Genomic DNA, 22,547 nt, shown 5'->3' on the forward strand with positions numbered 1-22,547 from the left:
ATCTCTTAATATTCTATCAGCTAGACCTGTCTCTATCTTTAGGTTATGCAAGTGACTTTTAAAAGCTACAGCAGGGACAGTCAGGTAGATTGTGCCCATGAGAGTGTCTTGGTACTGGTAACAAATATAATGATACCAAGATGTCAGTAGTCATGACAGCAAAGATCTTCATTCAAACACAAAATCTGTCATTTTTTAATTAAGAAAAACCATTTTTAATTAAAATACTATAGAATGGATTATATTATTGGAAGTTTCACTTGCCAAAAAAGGCTTGTATACTTCTATTCAGTCCAAAAAAAACAAAAATCAGGGGGTTACTACTGATGGATCTGGGTAGAAAAAATTATTACCCAAAGAGCACCACAGGCTCAAGTGAGAACATTTAGATTCTTGAGTTCCCTTTGTTCATGTTAATATCAATCCCAGCCAAGACTTTTTAGTGGCAGTTATAATTATTTTACAACTGCCTTGGAAGCTTGTCATATTGCAGCACTTACAGAGATGTTATCATAATAGCCTGTCTCAAGAAAGCTTCAGCGAAGCCTTAAAATTAAAGCTCACCAGTTGGCAAAGTCACAAATTGATAAAGTACAAGTGAATTGGAAATTCACCAGGTAAACAAAAGCTCCAGTTCATTTAAAAACAATGAAAATAGGTCACTGATTTCATACGTGCCAATCACACCAGAATTCTAAAATAAATCCAAGTAACTTCTTACTAAGGACTTAAATAAAATCTTTAAATAATTTTAAGGCAACATGACAAAAATACATAGTTGTGCCAGACACACACAAACAAATTATAATATGAATGTGCATACAGTCTTCTTAATGCCTTCAAAATCCTCCCAAATCAGCTGAAAGGGAAAAGAATCTCACCATCAAGTACTGCCAGTTCTAGTGAGAGAATTGTTTACTGCATGCTGCAAAAGAAGCAGACCGTGGCCCAGGGGAGCGAGTCATCATAGCTCTTTTAACGGCCTATCCACATTACTTCATGACAACTATGAGCCCAGCACCTCCAGATCTGTGTGATGTGGCTGGGTCACCATGAATCTGCATGATCTCATCTCCTAGGTTTAGGACTGACTGTTTCAGCTGGCCAGGCACAGAGTTCTGCAACTTATTTGGGTACATGACACTGGTGGTAATGATGTCAGGTAAGTTTTTCCACCGTGTAGGCATTTCTCCTAATGGTGTTATGATCTTCCAAATTCAATAATGAGGCTACAGAGTTTCCTTGTGATGCTTTGCATCTTACATTTATCGCTAATATCTTACCCACCCGTCACCTTGCCATGTGATTTTAGGATGGTGCATTGAGCAGTGTTCCCAATTTATGGTAGCAGAAAAAGAGTTTTGCCTTTCTTCATTTGCAAAATTTTGGCCCAGTTAGCAGCATGATTTGGATCTTAAGCAAATAATGTTGAAGTGAACAAACTAGCAAAATAGTGTTTTCACCCATGGCACTGGAGAAGTCATTTAAGCAATATTTTAAAAGTAGATTATTTGTATCCACAGACTGAACAGTTGCACTTTCAGCCTAAAAGTCTATGAGTTAATTTATAATTTTTCTGAAACTCAAATTTGAATCATATACGTTAGAATGTGCAAGAGTGAGTTTCTTAGCTCGTGAATAAGCAAAACAAAAATTCATCTCTCAGTACTACTTATTCTTCATCTATGCATATATATTTTTATAGGGGTAGGGAAAATCATATGTTCCAATTTGAAAATGGAAATTCATACAGGTCCTATGAACATCTCTTGCAGGAATCAAAGATCTACTGACAGATGGCAAATATCAAGAACCCATAGCAAATATATTTTAATAATCATTCTCTCTTCTGGGATTATATTCAACCTAAGCTTCTTTCTTACACAGCCCTTCTGCTAACCGTTACCAATCTGTCAGAACAGGCATGAGAGATAAAAATCTATTTGCCATCCCTTGTATACTATATAAAAAGAGGCACTGGCAAGGTCTCCTTTATTTTGATATTTCCCTTTCCATTTTAGTCCTTTGCAATCTAAATGTTATTAATAAAATGAAAAATGTTAATTGCATTAGAAGAGAGATGGAATATTTAGAAAAAGGAGCAACAGAATTATTCCCAACTGTAAATGATTTAATACCTTCAATATTAGCATATCAGCCTTTAAAACCATCTTAAAAACCTTTAATGTGAAAAAAGGTGCTGAATGGCTATAATCTATACAATACCTTATGGACATAAGTATCCATTATTTCACTTCAAATTTAACATTCAATTTAACACGTTCTTACTTTCTAAACTTCTTCTAGAATTGCACCCTCAGAAAAGGACCTGGCAGTCACTATTGACTCTCTTCCAAAGCATACAAAATTAACTGTATTACCCTTTTTAATGTGATTTGTGGATTTTTATATTTGATATCATAGATTTAATGTAGGTTGGTTATGGTTAAATTCAATCTATTTAAGTGAAATCATAGTGATTTAATATTTATACACAGAGTGTGTTGGGTATTTGATTTAGGTCAACTTAGGGAAGTTCCCTTGGCCTTCACGTATAGTGCAATGGGTCTTCTTGATTCTAGCTTTTTAAGCTTCAACTTTTGAGTTGATGTAAAAGACAAGAAAAAAAACCCTGCCAATTTCAAGAAAAGAAATAGAATGCACACATACCCATTGACAATTAAGTCTCTAAAAGATGACTTAAGCTAAACCAGAAGTCTTTCTTAAAGAAAAATACTATGTGTAGTCTATTTTTCTGAGTCATAACATTTTTTTAAGGATTTTATTTATTTGACAGGCAGAGATCACAAATAGGCAGAGAGTCAGGCAGAAAGAGAGAGGGAGAAGCAGGCTCCCTGCTGAGCAGAGAGCCCAATATGGGGCTCGATCCCAGGGCCCTGAGATCATGACCTGAACTGAAGGCAGAGGCTTTAAACCACTGAGCCACCCAGGCACCCCCTGAGTCATAACATTTTTAAGGCCATTCTCTATTGAAGTGATTTTTAAAAGTACTTCTTATCTTATCGTTATTTTATTTTATAGAGAGCCAGTTGGATTTCTCAGTTGAAATGTCAAATTTATAATTAGGATTCCTATGATACAAAGTTTATCTTGCCAAAAGACATAAGTACCTTTTCAAAGATTTGAAATCTGTAATACACCAATTACATAAACCTCCACTAAATGTTCCATGTATAAATTAATTTTATACAACTTTTTCCTTTTGATGTTCTAATAAAATAATAAAGTATTTTGAACAGTGAACTTTAAGATTTGTAAGGCAAAATTTATGAGATTGTATAATTTATTTAGATAAAAGATTGAATTTTGCCTGATTCCCTTTAATATAAAGGGAAATATTTATTATAGTATTATAATCATTATCACTAAAACAAGAATCACTTATTTACATTTTAAGATACGCAATCCTTCAATACAACTTTTTTGTGTGTTTTTTCTAAAACGTTATTATATCTCTGAAGTAAAATGATTTTTTCCCTTTTCAGTTATAGAATTAAGTCCATCATTTAAAATAATGAGTTTTAGTAATTTTTAAAGTTAGCTCTAGTGATTAACATTAACTCTAAACAGAAATTTTAAATGTCATGAGAACATATCTATATGACCAAAATTAAAAAGAAATCATCCTCATTTCTTCAATTAGTAATAAAATTTACTAATGTGATTGCTTCCTTTTCATCAAATAAGCTACTCCTATGGCCATAACCATTGTTTTACTATCTTCATATTTTCCTTTGTTTTATAGATATGTTTGGCAAAAATAAAAATGTAAAGTTTCAGAAAATGATTTCAATATTTCATATACACAGAATATAATGACTTGTGTTTTAATAAAATGTTATGAATAAAAAAGGATTTAAATTGATAAAGAAGAAACTAGGTCAGTTAAAATAATTCTCTTTCAATTACAGGGTTAAGAAATCTCATTTATTCAGGATTTTTATTACTTTAGAATTCATGACAATTAGGGCAATGACTAGATTGAAGTTGAAGTTATATTATCTTTGAAGGAAAATTTCACTCTTAACACAGTCAACTTTCCCCTATATCTTTTTTTTTTTAACTTCTAACTTTCTATTGGCCTCCTGCTCCTCAAAGAGTACCCTGCTTCTGCTGCCTCAAAGCCTCAAAACTTTTGTATTATTGGTCTTAGACATTTTGCCTTCCACAGTTCTGCAGATGGTGGTCTTTTGGATGGTTTGAGTGAAGTTTCATTTGTCCAGCATGTTACCCAGATTGAAGTCCTCTCTGTTTACCAGCAGGCAGTGGTAGGTGGTGATCTCAGCCTCCAGCTTAACCCTAATATTCATCAGGGCCTCCTATACCTGGGACTGGTACTGCCCTTCTGTGCAAATCTGGGACAGCTCCAACTCCAGGTGCAGCAGGATCTCCTTGAGCTGCTCCATTTGCAAAGCATAGCAGGACTCCACCTCCCTCAGGTCGTTCTCCCAAGCTAGCATTTAGATTTCTCATCAAGTCCTGGTGGGTCGCCAAGGACTGGGCCATACATTTCCACTCCCTGAGCATCATTTCAGCTGCTCCTATTTCAGTGCCCTACATAGCGACCACTGTGGTATTCTCCTCAGTCTTTTGAGATCAGTACTTGTCCAGCTCTCTGGATTCTCCCAAGCCAGCTTGTGGTACTGGGTCTGCCTGTCTGCCATGTTCTTTCTGAGATACTAAGATTTGGGGCATCCAACTCCATGGTCAACCAAGAGCCGACAAGAGCCGACCTTTTCATTTTTCCTTGTGGTTCTTTATGAAAAGCAGCTCTTCCTTGAAAGTTTCAATCTCCTTGTCCAGCTGTAGTCAAGTGACAATTGGTGTCATCAACAACCTTGTGAAGTCCATGGATGTCACTCTTCACAGACTGGTGCATGACCAGCTCTGTCTTACATTTGACTCTGAAGTCATCAGCAGGAAGAAGGGCATTGCCAATCTGCAGAATTATGTAGGCATTGTCCACAAAATTTGTAAAGATCTGAGTCCTCAACTCCTTGATAGTCTTGAAGTAATGTCCTCAGTCCCTCACCTGGGTTCCTTTCTTACCTAGGTGTTCCCAGATTTTGATCTGCAATCTCTGGTTATCAGCCTTCCAGCTCCTCACCTTCTCTATATAGGATGGCAGACAGTTATTCAGTTTTTACACAGTCCCCTTCTCACCTGGATGCACCCTATGCCCACCAGGCCCCTGATCATCATGGACATGAACCAGGACTTCCAGCTGGCCTAAAGCTGGTGGAAAGGGACACCAAAATCTATAAGCCTGACTCCAAGTGCCTGCACAGATTCTGGCCATGCTGCTGAGAAGCTGGACCCAGTATCTGGGTAACTGCATGGAGCTTGTGGACTGAAGGTGAAGTGAGTGGTAAAGTTCATACTGTTCCATGAAGAAGAGAAGATGCCAGAATTCAGGCTTGGGACACCTCCCCTATATCTTTTTATCCCTTGTTATGAGTATGCTTTTGTTTTAGTAAGCATCAGTAGAAACTGAAATTATAATTTATGATTAAACAAACTACATGGATGATGAAAGGCTTTTAATTTGTCCATACTTAATGCATTCTCACAGTTAATTGCTTCTCCTTTGGTTTGCCCCATTGACTATGGTCCTCAGGAGGAAAAAAAGGGATAGACTATTACTATTTATGAGAGATCAACTACATGTGTACTCAGGATCTGTTCTTAATCATTTGTTCAATGATTAAAAGCTATTCTTAATCATTGAACATTCTTTCATGTTCAATGAAAAGAGCTATTCTTGAGGCACCTGGGTAGCTCAGTGGGTTAAGCCTCTGCCTTCGGCTCAGGTCATGATCCCAGGGTCCTGGGATCGAGCCCCGCATGGGGCTCTCTGCTCAGCAGGGAGCCTACTTCCCTTCCTCTCTCTCTCTGCCTGCCTCTCTGCCTACTTGTGACCTCTGTCTGTCAAGTGAATGAATGAAATTAAAAAAAAAAAAAAGCTATTCTTTTTGAAAGAAATTGTGCTAGGCTTAAAGGGGCCCAATAAACAGGGTAAACTCTCTGTTGTGTCTTTGTTTTCTCATCTGTAAAACTGGATTCAAGTGGTAGTCATCTCCTTGGGTTGTAGTAATTAATAATTCTAAGTAACACGTTGAATAATTTTATCACATGAAAAGTGCTCAATAATATTAGCTTATTCACATCATTCTCATCATGGGCTGTGAAGAAAATATTCTAATATTCCTGCAGTGTGCTGACTTTCTATACATTGTGTTGAACCTTGAGGTTTTGGGCTATGAGCAACACCTGGGAAATCAATTTACAATGTATAGATAATAAGGAAACTCAAGAGATATTTACATAACTTAGGAAGTATGTGCTTACATTATAAGAGACTGAGACTCAGGATCTTAGAGACAACTCTAGGTCATGTTAGCTGGAGATGATGGGGTTGCTTGTCTACGGAAGAGATTTATATTTATATATTTATATTTATATTTATATTTATATTTCAAAAGGTTGGAGAACCCATTACCCTTTTCTTCCTATCTGGAAGGAACAGAAGTTTTTCTTTTCCCCTCATTTTTTTGATATGTACAGAAGGTAGCTTTCCTATAGTACAGAGGCATCTAAAATCCATTTTCTTTCAACCCCTCACCTATCACGGACAGTGAAGTCACTCTCATGGAGATTTTACTAGTTGTCTTTCATTGTGTGCTACAGGAATAAACGTCAGAGTGAAGGGTCACAACAACAGCTACTAATGACTGATATGTTTCTAATCCAGAACATCATAGGTGCACATTCAGGATAAAATTAGTAACATCAATTATTCCAAACCATCAACAATCATTATCATTATCATCATGGCAGAGACTAGCTACAGTCTAGCTGCTAGATATGTAAAAATTGGTATCTTTTCTTCTTGGGCTTTGTTGTACATCAGTACAGTCAGGTAACTAAGATATGGCCAACAGAATGCGGGCAGAAGTGAATGCCACCTCCAGGCCCATAAAACCTACTCTAAAATTCCCTGCATATTTTCCATTCTTTCATCTGCTGGATGGAAACAGAAAATCCAGAGGGATAGTCAAATCTTAGATGTTAATCAAGCCATTAGATGGAAAGAGCCTGGGATTCAGCGAAACTATGTAAAGGAGCCTTCCTCTAAACCCACCCTACCAACTGTCATTATTCTTAGATATGTGTGAAATAAATCACTTCATTGTGAGAAGCCTCTAAGATCTGCATATGGAAGGGAGGATGTTATAGATTTTAGCCTGTGCTAATAGAGAAATTGAGTCTTATTAATTATTTTAAAAGATTCATAGCTGTAGGTGTGGGGGGAAAAAAAAGGAGCAGTGGAGCTCTTTGTATCCTTTTCTTTCCAAAGAAATCCAGATAATCAGCCATGACTCTAGACCAAGAGCAAAGGATAGATAAGAAGTAAAAGTTTCTGTAGATAATGTGTGAAGAGAGAGAAGGAGATAGGAAGAGAGGAAGAAAACTGTGCTGTTCACAAAATTCAATTGTGCAATATCTATCACTCCTAGCTCCTCTCTTTCTTGTCTCCTACGTGACTGTTCACTGTAATCTTTAAATTTTCCAATCTTTTTTTTTTTAGTGTTCAATCCAATTAAATAGTAGTTCAAAAACAATGCTGAATTTTTCAGACTATTGAATTTTCCAGTTCACTTTTCTTCGAGAGAGAGAAGAGGGCACTGATAAAGTGTACTTTATGAATCAGGCCCTTTGTATGTGTGGTTATCTTATTTCATCCTCATAACATTAAGGTAAATATGTTCTAAAAGCATCACTTTTCTATCATTTTTTATAATGAAGATACAATTTAAAACCCTAAAAGGACAAGAAAATGAAACTGTTGTCCATTGTTAAAATGACATAATAATCTGAGAAAGAAACTACCTCATTTTCTCATGAAATTATCAATTCCTCCCATGAGTTAGAGATCCAGGAAGACACAGGCTTAGGGGCAGGGAAAGAGTTAAATACCATCTAATGGACAAAATACATATAAATAGTAAGATCCTTGATTTCATAAATGAAGTGTATATTCAATCTAAGAATAAGAATCCACTTTACATTGAATGGTCTACTTCTTAAATATTCTGACTTCTCCTTTAAACTCACTATGTTCATATTTTATTTCTTTAGACTAATATAAATAACAATAGAATGTATTATGTATACGTGTGTGCATATGTATATATACACACATATATATATATTCTCTCATTTTCAAATCTAAAAGAGAGATTTATTATGTTCTCCCTATAGAAGGTGCTGACCATGTTTTCTACTGCTTAGTCAAATGTTCCTGAGATATGGTTTTGTATCCCTTGATGCTTACCCCATCCACTGAGATTATGCAAGAAGGGCTACACATCTTCCCTTTAAATGCTCTGCATGCCACTGACTGGGATGAGTCACCTTGTCATTTCTATCCTTCTGGTCAATAGCAATGTTAAAGTAACAGCAATGTGATGAGCTCTTTTAGCAGCATAAGATGGTTATCATGTTTAAGTGTAAAATAATCCAGTAAGCAAGTAAACAACAGAATGGTATAAACTGGAATAACTGCAACAACAACAGCAACAAGTTAAGAATATTAACGTTAGAGCCAAAGGCAGGACTTGAAAAGAATATGACGTTAAGGCCATAGATATTTGAACAAGATTGACCCTCCAGTATGCAGAAATTAGAAATTGCACACAGGTCTTAAAGACAGAATCATCTTTAAGTTAGTAGAAAGAAGAGAGTCTTCTCCCAATAATTTTTTATTTTAGATTGTTTCTGGGAATCAGCAACCAAGCAACTATGTTACCACAATCCCTAAATAGTCATTCTCCAGCCCCTTGACCCTCCACTTCACACAACTCTCACCATCTATATAACTAAATAATAATCATAACCTCAACTCTAACAGTTGGTTCTCCCCAATGATTTTCTTTCACTGAAGTTTTCTATTAGATAATATTATATAATAATATATAATAATATAATATAATATATAATAATAATAATGCTTGTATATGACTAGGACTTTGTAAGTAAATTGACATAAGTCTTATATGCTATCATTTTTCAATTAATAAAAACTATAAAAAAACATTGTATTTTGTGTCCCACAAGGTGCTCTTGGCAAAAAACATGTTTTATTATTCATTTTTTTTTAATTCAACAAGTATTTATAACTTAATAAGATTAACTGAAGTTAGGGAGAAAGTGTACCTTATATCAAGAATGTCACTATTACTTCATAAAGAGTCTCAAGTAAACTACATATTTAGTTGAAAATGTATGGTAAAAAATTATCAAAGATTACTTTAAAATTGACATATTCTAAAAAAAAATCTCAAATCAAACTATTAATATTTTCAAGTAAATGTTTTCTGGACTGAAAAAAAAAGAAAAACAGAATTTGAAGATATTCTTGAACTGGGATAATAAAGTAGAAATTGTACAATGATACATATTTTCAGCCAAAATAAACTACAGAACTGATTAAGTATATTTGTACTATTTTTTCATGTGATTTACTTACAGTAGACTAAAGAAATAATAGGAATACTTAGGTGTGTCAGGATAGAGACGGAATCCATACTGTTAGTCTTTGGGAAGATGTAGCTTTGGGAAAGTTAAAAATTGCATGAAAGTCCTCAACAAAAAAGAGAGACAAACCAAGAAATGGGCTCTTAACTATAGAGAACAAATGACAGTTATCAGAGGGAAGATTGATGTGGGTATGCATGAAATAAGTGATGGGGATTAAAGAGTACACCTATTAGGATGAGCATTGAGTAATGTATAAAATTGTTGAATCACTATATTGTATCCCTGAACTAATATAACACTGTATGTTAACTACACTGGAATTAAAATTTTTAAAAAATTAAATTGAATGAAAGCTTTAAAACACATGGATTATGTATGTGCTCCTTTCAGTGTTACGAGTGTAGTAGGTATACAACAAATAGTTCTATAATTAAATAATTAAATGATTCATCTCTATTTTATTTTTTGTACAGGGATTATAATATAGATTTATGACAAGAAAGAATGACTTGGACCAACAAAAGATTAAATTAACAAAATGACATTTTCACAAAGAAAGGTTAGTAGTAATGGAAATTTTTATTTATTTATTCATATAGGCAAATGAGATAACATTTAATGGGCACACTAGAAATGTCTGTATTAGTATTTGAGTGAATATGATTCCTGACCAAATTAAATATTCCTGAAGCAACATTGGGAAATAATATTAGAGCTCTAATTTATAAATTAGAAAGTATTGTTGAATGGTGGTGACTTGTACCTAGTATCTTGAAATCATTAGACTTGGAATAAATAAAATATGGAAATACTGCATGAAGTCGTAAAATATGCTTTTTAAGATTCAGTTCTCAGAATAATAACTTCAAAACCTGGAAAAATCTTCAAAAACAAAGAGGACAAAGTTATGAATATTGCTTTCAAGCTGAATAATAAAGAGTTTTTTAAAAAATGCATAACAAGCTTGCATGCAAATACATTAAAATATCCAGTTGGCAATATCATCCTAACCATTTTCCTTTGAAATTTTCCTTCTTTCTTCCACCTGCCTGTGTTTTTATCTCTTCCTCTACATTCACCAATTTAACCATGAATTAGACTCTCATCTTAGGTCAGAATTAAAGACTCAATGAACTGCCCTTTACTGTTCAATCTTAATGTAGTTTGCAGATCAAATTTTCCATCTTGGTTTTAAAGGATCTCAATAATGTGACCCACTTCTATTCTTATGTCCTTCCATTCCAATTTTTACACATACATGCATTTTTGCTTGATCAAATTCATATTTCACATCCTACTACATAGTCCAATCCAATTTGCTTCAAATATTTCCTCTGCAATTATATTCCAGATGTAAAATGGAATTCGAAGCTGCAAGGAAAAGCCACAACCCAGCCTTCAGTCTGGCTGGAAATAAAGTAAGTGATCCCAGCACAATAAGTACTAAGGGAAAAAAAAGGGACACTGTTCAGTTGTAGGAAGTCAGATCCCATAGTAGGTGACGCATGAACTTTCTCTGACTTCTACTCATGGTGTTATTTTCACTTAAAATGTTTTCCCACTTTCCTTCCACTAATTTTTATTGTGCTCAAATTTTTCTTGTGTGATCTAAATATTTTAGCGTTTTTTTTAATATAAAGTACACAATCTAGCACTTATATTTTACATTTAAAAAGAAAATAGTTGGGAAAAATAGCAATCTTTGGCAAATATTCTCCTTAAAGTTAAGACTTAAACAGATAAAGATAAGTCCAATTGAAACTGTCCCTGAAAGCAAACAGGATGGTCGGTAATTCAAAATTCAAATGCTGAAAGGAGAGGATTGGGACAGGGCATTTTCTGTGTTTATCCTGGCTTAGATTTCATTAGTTTCCAGAGAGTAGACTTTGAAAGGAACACAACATATAACAGCTTGGTTTAATGTTGATAGTTGAACATATATAAATATGTTTAGATGAACTCTTTAATAAACTACACGGTCTTCATTTCACAGAACTAATATAATCATTCACAATAAGTGCCTTTATTTAAAAAATAAATTAAAATCCTTAGATAAGAAGCTACTTCAGACTTTGAGATAGGCTGAAAGTGACCCCAACAATACCCAAATCCTAATCCCTGGAACCTGTGAGCGTTCACTTTTTTAGCAAAAGTGACTCTAAAGATGTTAAATTGAAGATTTTAGGATGATCCTGGATTATCTGGTTGGGTCCTAAAAGTAATTAAGTGTGTTATAAGAGGGAGTCAGAGGAAAACTTGGCTACAAAAACAGAAAACAATGTGACTACTGAAGCAAGATGAGATTTTGCTGGTTTTAAAGATGGAAGAAAGGCCCATTAGCCAAGAACTACAAGGCATACTGTTCCAGAAGCTGACAAAACAAAAGAAGAGCTTCTCTCCTTAGAGCCTTGGAGAGAGCACGGCCTGCCAACACCTTGATTTTGGCCCAATGTAACTAATTTTGGACTCCTCACCTCCAGAACTGTAAAAGAATAAATGTGTGTTTTATTAAGCCACCACATTTGTAGTAGTTTGTTAAAACTGCAGTAGGAAATTACTGCAAACACTATTAAAAATAGTTTATTATTCATAAACTTTGAAGTTCTGGAGACTCTATATTTGTTAGATTAAAAAATATTAAAGGAGAATGTTGTTTTCATGATGTTTCTTCTTCTTTATATTTGTAAGAAAATATAAATATACCTAGTTATAATCCCAGACACAAAGTAGGTATTCATTAATTATTAGATTTTTTTCTTCAAATCATCCACTGTATATCCAGGAGTTATTAGCTTCATAAATTACCTACCATAAAACTAAAATAGATAGTGATAAAACTAAAACTAAAAAGGTATAGTGATAAAGCTACATATACTTTCTTCCATATGATTTCTTCCATTTTTTTCCAACCCTCATAAAGACTCATCTCACAATGCTGGAAAGCAGTATAGATTCAGCCAAGATATATAACACCTGCCAGACATACTTGGGTTCTTTGGAAGACAGTACTGAGCAGCTAGGTAAAGGTGAAGTAGTAGATGTAATTCGTCTAAAGTAGATGGAAAACTTCGCACACATCATTGCATTTGTACACTCCAAATCCTTAGGTTTTAAAGTCAGTAAGCCTGGCAAGGGAAAGGTGACAAGACATTTAAATAGATGTAAAATTTTCTTTAAGAGAAAAGATATGCTCTGGAAAAAATAAACACTTGTAACAGAAAAATAAATAGGGGCCTCTCAACTTCACAAGAAGTAGTCTTGAGAGATTTTCTGCAGCCTGACGTAGAAATGACACAAAGGAAAGCAGAATTCAAGTTAAAACTGAGCAAAAGAAATCACCTATAAATGAACATGATCATCTTCTCAAGTAGATGGTGTTATCAGGTTGATAAGGGACTTGTTTCTGGCTCTACTAGTTTACAGACAGTATTTTACCAGCAAATGGCATAAAACACCAAATGCAAGGAATACTTATTGTTTAAATTTGCAGAATTGCCATGAAATGTTATCAAGCACAATTCTAAATGTCCAAATGACCATGTTGAAATAATAATCCATATTGGGCTCAAATCCCTTACCCTTAAATTTTCTTCAGTTGCTTCAATTATGAATTATTAAACTCAGTAAGGAAATGAAGTGACTTCATATATGAGAGAGTATTCCAAAGGTTGCTCAAATTCGAAGTGTAAAGGACATCTGATACATAAAGAAGGCTGGAGGATTATCTGAACAATTACATCCTTGCTACATTCAGCAACAGTTAGTGATCAGCAAGAGGTTAGTGATCTTATTTTCCATAACCAAGGACAAAGTAAGGAAGAGCCTTCATTTGCAAGAAAATGAGTTAGAACTGCAAGCAAAGAGCTCAACAATGCTGCTCAAGAAGAAAGTGAGGTCTCCAGTCTTTATGAGCTTTACAGGTCAAACACTGAACCTGCTGTGACTAAAAATGAAGGAGTTTACGCAGTTGTTTTAAGAAGTTTGAATTTTATTTTCTAGGTTTAGCTTTCTTAATACCTCAGCACATTTTGGAAGACAGTGTGCAATTATGTATCTTTTTTTGTTATCATTTGGTTCATATCATTTCTGGAAATATTTTCAAAGGAGAAACCAAGATATATATTTAGATATGCTTGACATAAGTGCTTTGCCTGTGCACTGCTATACAATTTTGTTTCTTAGTATTTCTGGTACTGTACAGGTAATGTGCAGTGTGCCCAATACAAATTAGTCTTATTAAGACAAATTACGTACAAGGAAGGCAATGGCTGCCTATCTTTGCCTTTGCCTCTTGTAGTCATGTGGAGTTCTGGCAGTTCAGGAAACTTGTAAAACATCCTCACAAAAGCTCACAATTAAAGTTATTTTAGAGGCTAGATGTTATGGAATCCATGGCAAGGTGAAGAACACATGCACTATCTGAAGGCATTCAAATTAAACTTGAATTGTACTACCAAAAGTGAGGATATCTATGTGTCAGTTTTGTCCTCTGTCTATGGATCACCATTTTGGGACTCTCGCCATAGAAGTTACTTTCCAGGATTTGTTGAGAACATCTATAAGATCTAGATGCTAATCACGTATATGTCATAGTGTATAGAGAATGTTCTGATGCAAATTCTTATTAACGTAGTCATTACAAAGTCTTAAGAAATTCAACCAAGAAATTGCTATTGCTCCAGTCCAGACTGCAGTCCAGTCTCTTTTGGACTACACTGGGCCACCCCACTCAAGCTCATCAGAAATGCCCATTTGTTATTATTATTGATACTTAATACTAAACTGGAACTCTGCTTTTGCACCTCATGTAAAGTCCTTTGTAGTGAAATTTTATCTTCAAGTTCTATAATCCTTTCTTCTGTGGTGCTTAATTTACTATTAAGTCTATCCAGTGTATTTTTCATCTCTAAAAGTTCAAAATGGGTCTATTTTATATGTTTCATATTTCTCAGCATACTCATATTTTCCTTCCACCTTCTTGATTACTTGGTGAATATAATGGCTCTTTTAATGTTTCTTTCTACTATTCCATTATTTGTCTCATTTCTGGATGTTTATATTGATTGACTTTTCTCCTTCTTACATATGGGTCCTAGTTTCCTGCTTCCTTCTCTGCCTGGCAATTTTTTATTGAAATGTGAAGTGTCAGATTTTTTAAAGGGATAAATCCTTTAAATATTTTGAACTTTATTGAGGTTTGTGATTAAGTTACTTGGAAATAATATGACAATCCTTTTGATTTGCTTTTAAATTTGTTAGCCAGGACCCTACCAGCCTTTAATCTAGGTCTGACTTAACTCTCCTACACAGGCCATATCACTCTGCCTGTTACCCCAGGCATAAAAAGCTGGCTTTGGGAAATAAATGTATTCACAGCCTTCTCTAGACTGCTGAGCCCTCTCCTAAGTTCTCACCTCTCAGGTGTGAGCCTTCTCAACCCCAGGCACTGTAGCCTCCCCAAATTTTCAATCTCCTTAATTCAGGACCCCCACTGAGCTCTGTTTGGGTTCCTTCTCTCTGCATTTTAGCCTGAAACTGCAGACAGAAAGCTGGGGTAATTGCTGTATAGCTTGCCACTATGCTGTATAGCTTGTTGCCTAATGCTTGAAAGCTACTGTTTTACATATTTTATCCAAAATTTTAGTTGGTTAAGATAACAATAAATTTGATCCCTTTTATTCCATCATGACAGATAAACAGAAGTCTTTCCTGAGATTATATCAACAGATGTCTTATCATCATCATCATCATCATCATCATTATTTTGCCATGAATGAGTGATACTTCAATTCTATGTTTTTCAACAAAGCTTTCTGAGAAATCCATGTTCTTCTATGAATCAGGAGAAAATAAAAGGCTTCTTTGGTAGGAGTAGTTTCTCTCAAGTAGGACTGGAAAGTAAGATAATTCTTCCCTTGGACAGCATTGTGACCCATCCTGTATAATAATATTAAACATCCCCCAGCCATTGAGATGCTATGTTTTACCATATGACTTTCCCTTTATAGTAAGTACATAGATCCAAAACAGTTACATGGAAACTAAATAAATCATATCCTCAGATTAGAATTTGGATGTTCAGTGCAAAAATAAAATACAAATAGTTAACCCATGTTTTCTAAATGTAGCCCTGCATTGTTGGGACTCTTACAACTCTTTGAAATCCTAGGAAGATCTAAGAACATTAGCTATGGTTTTTTTTTTTCAGTTTAACAATGACATATTCTCTTTCCAAAAAAGTAGCCTAATCTTTGCAATAGTTCATAAAGTACCAACCATGTTAAAATACTATTTGCATTTCAGTTTCAAATATGCTTACAAATAGATAAATATTTAATTTTCATTTTATTGGGGATAGAGAAAGATAATCACTAAAAGAGTGACACACTTTAGATTAAGTGCCTGATTATGCGTAAACACTTGGACTCATCTGGATTTCATATTTGAAACTTTGAATTTCAAAATTAGGTGTCAGTCTGGGATTCTAAATTGCTACTACTTTTGCCATTTTTCCTCAATATAAACTTCATCATTGATTAACACTCATTAGTGGACCAATGCCTTGAAAAATATTCCTGTGCTGCTTCAGAAGCAGAGAGGAGGGATTGACTCATTCTGTGCTGAAGGCAGCTGCACAGGAGGGTAACATTTAAAACATAAAGATACTGAACATGTAGATTCAATAATAGAACATGTAGAAACATATAATGTACTTCAGCCTTGGAATTAGTAAGACCCTGAAACAGAATCCCTGATGAGTATATTACCCTATCTCTCAACATCAGGAATAAAGGTTTATAAATTAAAGATTGCTGTCTTTTAAAGGGTTTTGTATTTTTCTTATTTTCTTGGAACACCTTATACCCAGATATCTACACGGCCCACTCCCTCCTATCCTACAAGTCTCTACATATATGTCACATTATTAATGAGGCCTTTCCTAATGTAAAATAATAGACCATCTCTATTCCACCCATCCATCAATATCCTATTTTCCTTATGCTCTTCTATTTCATAGCTCTCATTACTGACTGCAGTTATATATTTTCAGTTTTAATTTCTTTGTTGTCTGCCTTTCCTAACTGGAATGCAAGTTTCATAAGGCCAGTAACTTCATCTACTTTTTCCAACTACTGCAATCTCAGTTTCTTGGCACATACTAGATACACATAAACACTTGTTTAATGAATGAATGGACAAATGAATGAATAAAGCACTAAATATTGTTCCTGGTACATAATAAATGTTCATTCAAGTTACTGCTAACTTTTTATCATGATCATCATCATCATTATAAATTTATTATTACTCTAAAATTTATTATTACTCTAAAATTCTTCCAAGTTCCTCAATTGTCTGCCTGAGCATATATGAAAATCACATAAAAACAGGGAAAAAGTATTTTGACACTCAAAATAAGGAACTCTAAGATCACAAACTGAGTAAGTTAGAGTTAATTTAGAAAAACACCTATAGGTAAAATACATCATCCCAAACATGAGGTTTGTTGTTCTTGATAAATGAATTTTAAGCTATTATTTTTTTAATACTAGTTAATTTGATGGTTTGTTGAGCTCAGCAAAGTGATATTTTATTTAATGAAATTCCCTAGAGTTATAGAGTCAAACTTGATATATTTAGAAATAAAAAGTCTAGAGAGAGTATAATATTTGAAAATCATAAAAGGCAAAAAAACTGCTGCTAATACTAAAAATTAAATTATAGCATTAATAAGAAACAATATATTAATTTGGACCAAAAGGTGGAAAATACTCCAATTTCAATTTGTGTTTTTATCTTCATGTAAATCATTGACTTATAAAGTAGCATTTTATCTCTATAAGTTTGCTACATTATGTTAGTCATCTCTTACACAAAAAGTAATTTAATAAATTCATGTGTACATATAAAATAAAGCATAAAATATAATAATTAGTAACTTAATTCTTTTTATAGAGCTATCTTTATTAGGTAATAGAAATAAAAAATATAGATATACACATTTAAACAAATAAGCATAATTCATTATGATGTTAAAATCTTGACAAAGATTTTACTGTAATAGTTGTTTTACTGCAATTTCTAGACTTAAAATTTTATGAATCAATAATTTTAATTAAAAAGACAAAATTTAATAAAAAGCAATATTGTCAACTTGTCTTCTAACATCATAACTGTATGAAGTAAATGGTATGCTAACATCAATAATATTAGGAAACCATAATCTTTAAGTAAATTATTTTACCCTTTAATAGATTGAGCTTCATAAGAAACTTGCTTCTTTGTGCTTATTTTTCAATAAAGTTAAATTGCAGTATAGACCTACACATTTTTGTTTTCCACAACAAAATAACAGAAACAGAAATACTACAGGCATGTGGAAGAGGAAGTGATTTATTCTGCTGGGAGCAGCTTCACAGGAGGGAGACATCTGAACTACCAATCAAGATAAGGAATAGAGGAGAAATAGCAGGTTTGGGGTAAGATAATAAGCGACAGAGCCAATGTTATGAAGGATGGCAGGGCAAGGAGCAAAAGAAAGGAGCACTCATCACTGACAGAAGGAAAGTGGAGTCAGTCATGAAGAGTAAAAGCAGAAAACACTATGTTCTAAAGATGATATGAAGCAAACAACCTCTGGCACTGCAATATTATATGTAGCCTGTAAAATTATTGGACTTCTTACCGCTCTGTAATTCTCTGTTTGAAACCTCAAGAGATCTTCCTAGCAGGTTTAATATAACTGAATTCAAGAAAAAGAATGGCCGATAGAGATGAGAAAGCCCCTGACATCACACGTCAAACATTAGTCAAAAGCACATGTCCCATGCTAAAGACACACCAACCAGTTCAGTCCAGACCTCCTTGACTTAAGGGGAAGGAGCCATTTACTCCATGTAACAGGCCATCTCCATGAACAGTTTTAATTGAATTGAGTCAAGAAATAAGTGAACCTGAATTCAAGAAGAAATTCTATATATTTCCTGAAGTATTTCAGAATAAATACCTGCTTCAGCTGTATTAACTTCAAATTTTAAATAACCCTAAATATCTAATAACAAAAAAATATTTTATTCAACTATCGGCCATAAATTTAAAATTATGTTGTCAAATACTTTTTAAAATACAGGAAATATTTAGGGGTGCCTGGGTGGCTCAGTGGCTAAAGCCTCTGCCTTTGGCTCCGTCATGATCTCAGGGTCTTGGGATCAAGCCCCGAATCGGGCTTTCTGCTCAGGGGGAGCCTGCTTCCTTCTCTCTCTCTCTCTCTGCCTGCCTCTCTGCCTACTTGTGATCTCTGTCTGTCAAATAAATTTTAAAAATCTTTAAAAAATACAGGAAATATTTAAAAAAATATCAAGTGGTAAGGGTGCAGTACTTCTTAATGCATTATATATTCATATTATGCATTATATATGTTTACTGTTACACACGAGAACATACAAATACACATACATTGCCCAAAGAATTGTAAGGAAAATGCCAGAATCTATTATTAGCTGCTATGTATTACTGGCTGGGGCTATGAGTTCTTAAAAATGTATTTTTAAAACTTGTGTTTTCTAAGGTTTCTATAATGAATATACATAACATTTATAATATGAAAATAATATAGTATTTATAAAACACATTCTTTAATTTGTAAATCTTCTTAGCTATAAATGGATAATTCTCACTATCTAGAAAACTTGATAGTTTAAAATGTCTAGAGATGAACTTCTGCTTAATTAAAATCAATATGTCTTCAACAGTGGTCTTGGTTTGTTACTGTCTAACCGGACTTGTCTCCTGAAGTCTTGTCCTTATCAACTGATAAAACAATCTGAGGAAAAAGAAGTCATTAAATAATCCTTCCCCTTAAAGAAGGGGAAAAAACAAAGAAATAGCCAAGGAAAGCAGACCTTTGTACTTTAATCACTAAAATTAAAACAATACAAAAGCAATGCAAAAGAGTAACAAGGTCAAATGAACTATTTATACTTACTAAAACTGTACATTAATTATGCATTTAATTTCTTCCTGTGTATGATATATATTCTGCCCACTTCAAAAAGAATAATAATAGTAATTTCTTTTTTATAATTATTGGTATTAAGAATCGGTTCTATTCTAATTTTTTACTGGAATGTAGGATGGCAGATGCAGAAGTTATATATGTATATGTAGGATAAACAAAAATCCCACTAATTTTGAAGAGTTATGCAATTAGATACAGTGAAGTATAATTATTATATCATTATGCTTTATTTTTCTCCAGCTTAGGCTAATTTTCTGTTGACAGAAGATATCTTTGCAAATTTTAGGGTAATATGTGCTCAATGAGAGGTAGATCAAAAGATGATACAAATAGATGAAAATAGATGACTTAGGAAATGAGAGAGAGGAAATTAGTATACCAATATTTGACCTTCACATTTTCATAAAATTCAAAATGTATCATATCTAGCTTCAATATTTCTCTCATTCTTCCTGGCTCCCATAGCAATCCAGTCTGTTTATTGAGAAAATGCCTTTTCAATTGGATGGGAGAGAAAAGGAAAGGGATGACCACACCTGGGGGAAAAAAGGAATTGCTAAACTCATCATGTCAGACAATAATCTCACTTTCTTTTTTTCTCCCAGAAAAAAAGCTGTTGCAAAATACAAATGAAAACTCAAAGCAATAGTGTTACATAATAAAATTATAAACAATAGGTAAAAGTTCTTAAAAACTCTTTTTAAAAAATCTTGAAAGGGGGGCGCCTGGGTGGCTCAGTGGGTTAAAGCCTCTGCTTTCAGCTCAGGTCATGATCCCAGGGTCCTGGGATCGAGCTCCGCATGAGGCTCTCTGCTCAGCAGGGAGCCTGCTTCCTCTCCCTCTCCCTCTGTCTGCCTTTCTGCCTACTTGTGATCTCTGTCTGTCAAATAAATAAATAAAATCTTTAAAAAAAAAAATCTTGAAAGGTAGGGCATTGCACAGTAAAAAGAAGAAATTATTTAGTGGAATTTTTTGTGTTGAAAAAGACAGGAGATTGTTTTCTCCTATGAGTGACTTCGGGGTCAGAAAAGCCCTCTAAAATATGAAACATATCAGGCAAAATATTTTTAAAGACCTCAAACTGATTTTCACGGCATAAAGTGAAACAAATTTGTAACTTCTTTTTGCTCTTAACAACAGACCCTTTTTCCTATAATACTTAGGAACACAACACTATTAAAGTGAAATAAAGTCTTTGCCTCTGTGTAAAGAAGGCTGTGGATTTTTAGTTACTAGCCTCACAGTCAGATTAATTGAGAACTGCTGGTGATGAGAACAAGCAGGGACAAAAAATTTTAAACAATATTTCTCCATCATTTGACATTTTACTCCTAGTGGTCCATTAGCTTAAAACAAACAAACAACAACAACATAACAACAAAATCAAAAACAAAAACAAAAGAGAATCAGCACTTAAAAGATTGGTGCTCAGTTTGCTCATAAATGTAGTATCACATTGCTTTATGGCTACTTATCATTAGATTTTATATATTCTAGGACACTTGTATAAAATATGCCATTCTAGGTTCATACTGAAGAATCTGTTCTATTGAAAAATCAAATAACTTAGCTTATGCTACTTGTTTTAGGTGGCTACCAAGCTTTACACATTGCTGTCTATTCAGATGTTCTTCAGTTTTCATTTTTAACTCTAGTAACAGAACAGATGCCACTCTAAGACTGAGGGAAATATTTAACTGTAAGTGATCACACTCCATCAATAAAGCTAACCTTTCCATAATGTGCCTGCATGTTAAGTGTATACATTAATTACCAAAAAAAGTAATGAAATATGGAATAAGGGAAAATATATCATATGCAATTCTCATGTTTTGTTTTCTTTCCTCTGAAACCCAATCCAAAGCAGGGCACATAATTTCAGTAAGGAGGTCTCAGTCTCACTGAGGCTATTCTTATGTTTATTATTAATAACTAGGGAGAATTTCTGCCCATACATTTTTGGATATTTGGAGAAACATATTTTGAATTGTTAAATGTCTATATAATGGGATAGTTATCTAATCAAGTATGACTAAAAACTCTATAAATTCTTATTAGAATTTTAATCTAAAAGGAATTATCTACTTCTATGCTTTTTAAATTTTTGATTACTAATATTAATTATTTTAATCATTAACTTTGAAATTGTGATATTATAGAAGTAGAGATGTTTTAACATAATTAAGTTGCTAAAAATTATAGGATAATGCAATATTTTATTTAATTATATTTATTTTATGACATCATTTCTTATGCATAGTATTTATTTTTATATGCTTTCAATCCATACCATTTAAATCCCTTCATGGCCACATAAACTATATTCAGAACGGACATCTTCCTCCCAGGGTGAGGTGCAATTAATCCCTACTCAATGATCCATTATTCTGTTATCTTTAGAAATTAACCAAGAATACAAGCTTTATTATTGAACCAGTTAATATAATGGGACATTTATTCCTTATTTCTTCAAAGCAAAGGTGAGAATAGTAAGCACAGCCTCTTTAGTTTCTTTAGCTCCTAATACACACTATAAGAATGAAAAAGATAATATCCAGGGCTTTAATAATACATGTGTAGCCAACCTGATTCAGCAGACAAATATGATAAACCCCAGGAGGACTTCATTCACGTTCCATGTGCAAATGCTAGGAAGCTTGTATGGAAAAGGGTCTTACTAGCTAGCCCTCAGCAGGAAGTTGCCAGGCACCAGATGTTTTCCATCTGGATTGATTGTAGTGGCTTTTTGAAATTTTCATGTACACATTTTTGGAATTTCTTTTCTGGATGTTAAAACACGCACTTTTCCTAGTTGTCCTGCTCTTTTTCAGACTAGGCTTTCTCTGTAGCTCTGACTTTTTTCCCAATTTGGGTTCACCTGTGGCCACCTGCCTGGCTACTGTCCCAGCTGGCCTCCATTCATGTTTTAACTATTGGAAGATACCTGGTATAGCAGAAATAACCCTAA

At 33.9% G+C, this 22,547-nt stretch overlaps 1 protein-coding gene and 1 pseudogene across 1 annotated transcript in view; both read right to left on the bottom strand.

The window, feature by feature from the left end:
- Positions 1-22,547, bottom strand: part of LOC111153705 (coiled-coil serine rich protein 1) — a 1,387,597-nt gene that overhangs the window by 134,864 nt on the left and 1,230,186 nt on the right. The window lies entirely within an intron of this gene.
- LOC111155804 lies at positions 4,140-5,410 on the bottom strand (annotated as a pseudogene).

Source organism: Enhydra lutris, unplaced genomic scaffold (assembly GCF_002288905.1).
Source record: "Enhydra lutris kenyoni isolate GAN:26980312 unplaced genomic scaffold, ASM228890v2 scaffoldscaffold3, whole genome shotgun sequence".
In the NCBI taxonomy this organism is placed as follows: Eukaryota; Metazoa; Chordata; class Mammalia; order Carnivora; family Mustelidae; genus Enhydra; species Enhydra lutris.